At 35.9% G+C, this 9,175-nt stretch overlaps 1 long non-coding RNA gene across 1 annotated transcript in view; it reads left to right on the top strand.

The window, feature by feature from the left end:
• The first annotated feature begins 1,160 nt into the window (after positions 1 to 1,160).
• The window catches only part of LOC138849357 (uncharacterized), a 32,733-nt gene continuing 24,718 nt past the window's right edge, over positions 1,161 to 9,175 (top strand). The window contains exons 1-3 of the long non-coding RNA XR_011388106.1: positions 1,161 to 1,263; positions 3,886 to 3,949; positions 4,642 to 4,783. This is a non-coding gene — a long non-coding RNA (uncharacterized lncRNA). The remainder of the gene's footprint in view (positions 1,264 to 3,885; positions 3,950 to 4,641; positions 4,784 to 9,175) is intronic.

Raw genomic sequence — 9,175 nt, 5'->3', positions numbered from 1 at the left:
TGGCTGTGACTTCATGCATATCATTCATATACAATGTTTAGGTATGGATTATAGACTTACAGATAAAAATTAAAATGTAAATATCCTAGAATAAAATGAATAAATTGAAATTATCCAAAATCAATAACCTCTGCTTTTTGTAAGACATTGCTAAAAATGAAAGGCAAGCCATAGACTGGGCAATAATACTTGCAACACATGTATCAGACAAAGATCTTGCACTCAATAAGTAAAAAAGACACTAAATCAATGCTAAGAAGGCAGTTGACCCAATTAAAATGTGCAAAAGATTTGAACAGAAACTTATAAAAGGAAGGAACACAAATAGCCAGTAACTGCAAGAAAATCTGCTTGGCATCATTAGTCAGAAGGGAAATGCAAATGAAAGTCAAAATGAGGTGCAGTTTTGACCCCAGCAGAGTAGTTGATAAGGATGAGAAGGAATTAAAATAATGTGAATAGGAGGGTAAAATGGTAACATCTCTCTGGAAGACAATTGGCAATTCCTTATTAAATCAAATTTGCAACTGTCCTAGGACCTAGCAGTTCTACTCCCAGGCATTTACCCGAAAGCTGTGAAAATGAATGTCCAGAAAAGGGCATGTTAAGGAGTGCCCGCAGAAGCTTCCTTAGTAAAGAACTGGAAACAACCTAACGTCCTTCAACAAGAAGATGGATGAATAAGTGGTGCTATGGTCATACTACTGAGTATGCAAGAAGAATGATGTTGATACATACGAGAGCATGAATGAACATTCAAAAACATTTTGGTTGAGGCCAGCATTTTAGTGTAGCATTAAGCCACTGCTTGCAATGCTGGCATCCCATATCAAGGCATGGGTTCCAGTCCTGGCTGCTTTGCCTCCAATCTAGCTCCCTGCTCATGTGTCTGAGAAAGCAGTAGATCTGCCACCTATGTGAGAGATCCAGATGGGATTCCAGGCTCCTGTAGCAGCCATTTGTGGAGTGAACCAGTGGATGGAAGATCTTGCTATCTCTCTGTCTCTGTCTCTGTTTCTCTCTGTCACACTGCCATTTAAAGAAAGAAAGAAAGAAAGAAAGAAAGAAAGAAAGAAAGAAAGAAAGAAAGAAAGAAAGAAAGAAAGAAAGAAAGAAATCTTTTAAAAAACATTTTGGTTGGTGAAATAAGCCAGACACAGCAGGCTCTAAAATTATTTTATTCCATTCTTATAAGGTTTATCAAGAAGCAAAATTAAACTATGGTGGCTGCCTATTGGAAAATACGATCCAGTTTTTAGAAAGGTATGTGCATGTAGTGTACATAATGTTTACACCTATAAATAAATCAAGTGTTTCTGTGAAAAACAACACATAATCAAATTGTTAGACTTTCTGCAGGTCAGATAATTGTTGCACTTGGAAGGCTGTATGCTGTATAGGTTAAACGTGCCTTGGCAGTCAGACGTTCTGTATTTGAATGGACCTGAATGCATTTATGTTAAGTATGTATTACTCCAGAAAACTCCATCTCTGGATAACCTTCCTCCTTAACAAGTCTGAGCTCAGAGAGTTGAAGGGCCAACTCTGTCTCTTACTATTTCTGCTTTGCTCCTGACCCACATACTTTTTAAACAGAAGTATGTATTTTTAATTTGAAACATTTACTTGTCTCTAACCGATCTTTGTTAGAGGGTATTGTGTGGATAAATACTGCTTTGTGCTAATGGGAAGTAAGACAATCTTCTTAAAGTTTCAATAAATATTGCTCATATTACTATTCCATAAGTGATAATATCTCCTAAGGCTAAAATTTGAGGACTACAACATATGAAGTTTATAAACTTTAATATCTCTTTTTCTCCAAAATTTATCAGTTTATACCTGCAGATCTGATTTTGATTACCCATACACATCCTTTAAATGTACATTAAAAATAGATACAATTTTAGGGAAGTTTTAGGTTTACAGTAAAATGGAGTGGAAAGTATACCTGCTGTCCCCCCACATACATAGTCTCTCCTGCTATGGGTAACCTACAGATATCTGTACTGCAGGTTATTGTATCACAACTGTATGCCTGTTACAGTATACAAATTTATACTGACACATCATTATTTCCTAAAAGTCACAGTTCACTTTAGGGTCCATTCTTGGTGTCACACATTCTGTGAATTTTTACACATGTAAAATAGCAGGCATCTACCACTACTATAGTACAGACCTGACTCACTGCCTGAGAACAACTCTGTGCTCTGCCCATTCATAAGTTCCTTTCAACCCTACTAACCCTGGTAACCATTCTTTTCCATAGTTGTCTTTTTCATAATGACATATATTTGCATCTTATAGTGTGTGGCCTTTACAAATGGACTTTTTTCATTTAACAATATACATTTAAGGTTCATCCATGTGTTTTCATGGTTTGGTAGTTCATTTCTTTTTAGTGCTGAATACTATTTCATGGTCTGGTTTACAGTATTTTATCTGTTCTCCTTCTGAAACATCTTGGTTACTTCTCAATTTTGATTATTCTAGATAAAGCTTCTATATCAATCCATGTTCAGGTTTATATACAAACATAAGTTTTCAAGTCTTTTGAGTAAATACCATTGAGCATATTTGCTGGACTATGTGGTTTTGTAAGAAACTGCCCAACTGTTTTCCAGTGGGTTCATTTTTTATTCTGTTCATCAATGCATGAGAGTTCCTGTGCTCCATATCCTTACCAGCACTGGTGTTGTCAGTGTTTTGGATCTTTAATATTCTGGTAGATGTGTAGTAGTGACTTATTGTTATTTTAACTTGTGGTTCCTTAATGAAATTGTTATGGAACATCTTTTCACATGTTTACTTGCCATGTATATATATTTTTAGTAAAGTATCTGGTCATTTCTTCGGCCCATTTTTAAATCACATTGTTTGTTTAAGTTGAGTTTTAAGAATTTTTTGTATATTTTGGATAACAGTCTTTTCTCAGATGTTTCTTTAGAAATATTTTCTTCCTGTGTATTGTTTTCTCATTATATACATACTGACTTTCTCAGAGAAGTTTTCATTATAATAAAGTCCTGTTAATAATTATGTCACTCGTGAATCATGACTTTGGTATATTTAACAAGTTACCATCAATTAGATTTTAACCTATGTTATCTTCTAGAAATTTTACAGTTTTTAATTTTACATTTAGATTGATGACCATTTTTTATTAATTTTTATAAGTTGTGTAACCTTAGTGTCTGCATTCACTTTTTTTAGCAGGCAAAAGAAAGCTTTTTAAGCATTTATTGAAAAAAACACTTCAAATATTTAAAAGCTGTTTGTCAGCATTTAAAAATCATACATTTATTAAACTATGGATTTGCATCTTCCCTTGAAAGAAATAATAGAAAAAAAACAGCCTGCAAATCCAGGATCAAATGGCCTTGTCATGACCGTAAGAAAAGCACTAGGCAGTGTCAGTCTCCATTGGTTGGGTCACATGTCCCACAGTTCCTGCATTCCTTACTATATTCTGTGAACTTGGTGTGTGCACTCCTTTGTGTACTCCCTGGCCTCCACAGGAATTCAAGTTTACACTGAGAGCTCTCTAACTCTAGTATGTAGAAGAACCTCCGATGCAGATGGCGTCTTATGAGCTGCATCCCTACAGATTCTCATCCAGCAGGTCTCTGGTTGAGCCGAACAATCTCTCTTTAAAGGAATACCATATTTTGTGTGTGGTTATGTGGCAGACACTATTAAATTTTGTTTTAGGGAAGCAGTGTTGCCAGTTAAAAATACACATTTCTCAACTTGTTCGGTTAAGAATATCCACATGATGCATTCTGGCCAGTAGAATGTAGTTAGAGTTACTAGGTGAAGTGTTGCTCAACTAGCAAAAACTTACTGCACTTTATTCTTCCTCTTTCCCTGTCTGCAATACAGATTCAGTGACAGAAATCATCCATCTCACTGAAGATGGTGGAACAGAATAGGGGATACATCTCAGGTCTGTTTATATTGTGAAACTGCTATCATCAGTCCTGGATTGCTTAGCTCTGGGGGAAAAATTCCCTACTTTGCTTTAGTGGCTTGTCTGGTTTTCTTTTTTTTTCATAGCTACATAAACAGGTTTCTCAGGACAGAACCTCCAAAACTTTCAATATGCTTCATATACATCTCTAAGTTCTGGAGAGAAAATATAGTATTCGGAGATTCTCAGAGCTACTTCTACTTTTTTTTTGGAGGGTGTAGTCTCCAAATTTTCTCATGGGAGTATGAACCACAGAACATACTTTTGGAAAACTGATCTGGTAGAACTCACCTAATATACTCTGTAGTCAGAAAGAAAAGGAAGAGAGAGAGAGAGAGAGAGAGAGAGAGAGAGAGAGAGAGAAAGAAATCTTCCACCCATTGCTTCACTCACCAAATGCCTGCAATAGCCAAGGCTGGACCCGGCTAAAATCAGAAGTCAGGAAATCCATCCATGTGGCACACCTGGACCCAAATACTTGGGCTATCATCTGCAGAGAATTAGCAGGAAGCTAAGATGATATAGGATACAGGCATCTCAGGTGGTGGCTTAGCCTGCTGCATTCCACACCCACCACAATGTATTTTTCTCTTTAAAAGGAAGGGAATTATTAACAAGTTTCTTTTCATAGAAAGAATGCCCGTTATTAACTCTCTTTGTTTTTTCAGTTATCCGTGTTTCTGAATAATGAAAGGAATGACTTTACTGCATGTCATAAGATCTTCAAATTATTTTGCTAGAAATCCCATTTTAGTTTTATTCATAAATAAGAAGTCTGTGCATGCTTTGGAATATATGGAGCATTTAAAGGTAAGTATTTGCTTTGCTTAATTCATTCTTATAGAAATAATATTATATATTTTTGATTCCAAAAGAGTATTTCATGTTTTATTTCTTCTATATATAAAAAATGATTCTGTAGTAACTTATTGTAGTGATAAATGATAAGGTGAATGTTCTCAGTGCTATAGTATGACTAGTGTAATTTCACTATATTACAACAGTTTTCACAGAACTGTCATGTGTTTTGTGTTGATACATTGTAAGATCGAAACTTCCTGATATTTAACCCAGGATATAAGATATTTTGGAAGTTTGAGGCTTTATAAATCTATTTCTAATACAAAAATGTCATATAAATGAACATAAATGACTGTGTTAGAGCATATAATTTTACTCCTCAAGCTATTTAAAATTTTTATACCATGAAGCATGGATATTAATCATTCAGAATTAATAATGTATGGGTATATTATGCATTTAAATATACTTATGTAATACAATGTTTAAAAAATTAAATATATGATTTATATTTATATTCTAAAATTATCAGGCATGATTCTATATTTTCATGAATCATTTAATTTCATAAAAAGCAGGGTTTTTAAAAGTTTGCATTTTATTTGGATTGAAATAAATAATACAAAATTGTTTTTTTTTTTACCAAAAAACAGTAATATTTTCTGTATTATTTACAAATAAACCACAAAACATTTGGGGGGGGTACATTTCCCAGGTTTTGCTTATAAATCAAGATGAGGCAATAGATACAGTTGTGGGAAAAAAAAACAAACAGAAGAAAACAGAGAAGTCAATTGTCATTATCCATTGCCTCTGATGCTGTATTAACTGGGAAACAGGTGTCTAACCTATCCATGCTAAAGAATGAGGTAAACAACAACAACCAGAAGTATAACAACACTGACAGGCTCTTCCATTCAAATATAAATTATAACTTGTTCATTAATTTCACTCTATAGAGAAGAAATTTATACTGAAATCCTTGTCTGGCAAATTCTCCAAATTCTCTACAGTAATTTTCTTAATTGTGTATTAAAGATTTTAAACAGCATGATTAAAACTCTTCCTACTCAGAGCTCAATCATGGGCCAATTGTGGGGTTCTTTGTAACTTTTTAAAGAATGTATTTCTTCCTTTGATACCTCCTCAAAATTTATTTCTGCAAAAAAATTGGTAACTCAATTTCTAACAATTGTTTCCACAGTGATAATAAATGTTGCAGCTGAAATAACTTAAAACAATTTTACTAGTGCCACTAGTACAGACATAGAAGGGAAATATAGCACTTTCTCTGCTGTCTTGTTGATGAACAGATAAATCTTCAACACATTAGAGTTCAAACAGCAGGCATCTACAATGTCTATTATTAATAGCTAAGGTATTCAATCAAAAGACTACAGGCAAAGATATTCACTGATTAAGTGATCTACACATACCTTACAGCTTTTCTGCCAAATATTATACATATGAGAGAAAGCCCATTTTAAGTCCCTGAGGTATTTTAATAGTTTCTGAGTTAATCTATAGGAAGCCATGAGTCAGTTGCAGAGTTTGATATATGTGTCCACACTAAAACCAGATCATTCTATTTAAACCAAATTATGTGAAGCAGTGTCAGGCTTCTTGACCTTTAGTCTATCAAAGAGTTCTTCAAGCAAGCTGTGAGCCATTCTCAACCTTCATCACAGGAAGAATACACAGCACCCTCAGCAATACACACAAATTAGGATAAAACTTTTCAGGCAGATGGAGGGCTTTATAAATAATTAATGGAAGCTCTACATATTTCCCTCTGTGTTTACATTTAATTCTTCAACACAGAAGCTTATCGGAGCAAGTGTCAGGGCTGCACAAGGCACTTCTGTATATGTCAGCCTGATATTCCTCTGAGGTATTAAATTTGAAAAGTCTCCTGAGGGTTCCAGAGATAGACATTTAAGAGCTTGGAGGAGCTGTTCTGAGAATACGTGGTTGAATTCCAAGATCATGTGCTCCCTTTTTGAAACATTTAAGAGTTTCTTCACAGTAAATCTCAAGGATTAGTTGAGTTCCCAGATTACCTTGCTGAGCCCTGTGAAACTTCCCAGGGAGTTTTATTTGGATATCAAATCTGGATGCCAAATTTGTGTCTTCCTCAAAAAAATTTTTGATAAACTTTATTTTTATCAGTAAATTTCTAATTTTTATAAGAAATTTTCAGTTTTATAAGGGAGTGCAAACGATGTTAAAAAGAGACTTCTAAAAATAAGACTTCTAATTATTTGATATTGCAAATTGTGTACTACTTGATATTTATTACAGAAATTGAAGTGGATTCACTAGATTTGTTAGAAAGAGTGTTAGCCAAGATTTCAAACAAAACTGAATATGATGTATAATTAAGAGCCCAATTTTTTAAAGATTCATTTTATTTATTTGTAAGTCATAGTTATAGAGAGGCATAGTTACAGATAAAGACAGAGAGAGTGGGGGCCAGTGCTGTGGCACAGTGGGTTAAAGCCCTGGCTTGAGGTGCAGGCATCCCAAATGGGCGCCGGTTCTGGTCCCAGCTGCTCCTCTTCTGATCCAGCTCTCTGCCATGGCCTGGGGAAGCAGTGGAGGATGGCCTAAGTCCTTGGGCCCCTGCACCTGCATGGGGGACATGGAGGAAGCTCCTGGCTCCTGGCTTTGGATCAGCACAGCTCTGGCCATTGTGGCCATCTGGGGAGTGAACCAGCAGATGGAAGACCTCTCCCTCTGTCTCTACCTCTCTCTGTAACTCTTTCAAATAAATAAAATAAATAAATAAATAAAAAAGAGTGATCTTCCATCTGCTGGTTTACACCCCAAATGGCTGCAAAGGCTGGTTATTTGCAATTCAATAGGGACAGAGGTCCTACCTGGGGAGCAAGTGCACAGTGACTACTGTTGTTCCTTTAACAACTGACACTTTTTTTCACGTCAGTGATCATCTGAGGCTCTTGTCATGGGCTGCCAAGGCTATGGAAGCTTTTTGTGATCACAGACCCTGAAGGTATTTAGACTCGGCCATAAGCAAAGTGGAAGTTCTCTTCTCCCTTCAGAGAAGAGTGTCTCCTTTGATGACCCTTTCTTGCCTCCGAGGTCTCACAGAGATCCTCTGTGTAGGATTTTCTTTTTTTCCGGAGTCTTGTCTTTCCATGCTCCAATGCTCCTGCAGGCCTTTCAGCCCGACCAGGAAGCCTTGTGGGTTGATTCTGAGGTCAGAGTGTTATTTACTGTGAAAGTCATTCTAGGAGTCTGCTGTGGACTGCTTCCCATGTTGGGCCTTCCTTCCTTTTTTAATTCTATAATATTTACCGGGTACTTGATGTTATTTATATCGTCCCTTTAAACTTAGACCAGTCTATCTGTTGCCTTTAATATTTAATATGATCATTTAACAGTGAAGATGGTGTTTATACCTCCGATTCTTAAGGGTTTGGAGCCCATGATTAGTTCTTAGGCTGTACCCTGAGAGGTGAGTCAATATGGCTGTATGCAGAACTAGACTGTTTTACAGTTTTAGATTACCTCCTCCATCTCTTGTTCCCTCCCTTATTTTTATCTGGGATTTTTTTCCAGTTGCCTTAAAATACATATAATTAACTGTGTGTTACATAGAGAGTTCAGCATATAGTGTGAAGTAGAGAGATGAGAGAGAAAGAAACAAAACAGATTAAAAAAACCAACAAAACAAAACAAAAAGATATACACAATAAAAAGTAACAATGGTTAACTGTTTCTCGACAAGGTTTCTTGAAGGCATTGGTTCTAAAAGTGACTATTTTGCTTCTATAGCTTTCATTTTAGCTGTGTTATTAATTCTCCCAAATCACGGAGAACATAGGGTGTTTGTCTCTTTAGGACCAGGTTATTTCATTAAGTATGAGGTTTTCCAGCTTGCTCCATTTTTTTGCCAAGGACCAGATTTCATCCTTTTTTTACTGCTGTGTAGTATTCCATAGTGTACATATCCTACAATTTCTTTATACAGTCTTCAGTTGATGGACATTTAGGTTGCTTCCATGTCTTAGCTATTGTGAATTGAGCTGTGATAAACATGGAGGTAAAGACAGCTTTTTTGTTTATTGATTTCATTTCCGTTGGGTAAATTCCCAGGAGTGGGATGGTTGGGTCCTATGGTAGGTCTATATTCAGATTTTTGAGGTATCTCCATACTGTTTTCCACAGTGGCTTTTCCAGTTTACATTCCCACCAACAGTGGGTTAGGGTGCCCTTTTCCCCACATCCTCTCCAGCATTTGTTGTTCATTGATTTCTGTATGAGGACCACTCTAACTGGGGTGAGGTGAAACTTCATTGTGGTTTTGATTTGCATTTCCCTCATGACTAGTGATCCTGAGCATTTTTTCATGTGTCTGTTGGCCATTTGGATTTCCTC

Source organism: Oryctolagus cuniculus, chromosome 4, assembly GCF_964237555.1.
Source record: "Oryctolagus cuniculus chromosome 4, mOryCun1.1, whole genome shotgun sequence".
Taxonomy (NCBI): Eukaryota; Metazoa; Chordata; class Mammalia; order Lagomorpha; family Leporidae; genus Oryctolagus; species Oryctolagus cuniculus.
The sequence above is the reverse complement of the archived record's forward strand: the minus strand, read 5'-3'. Positions and strand labels throughout refer to the sequence as shown.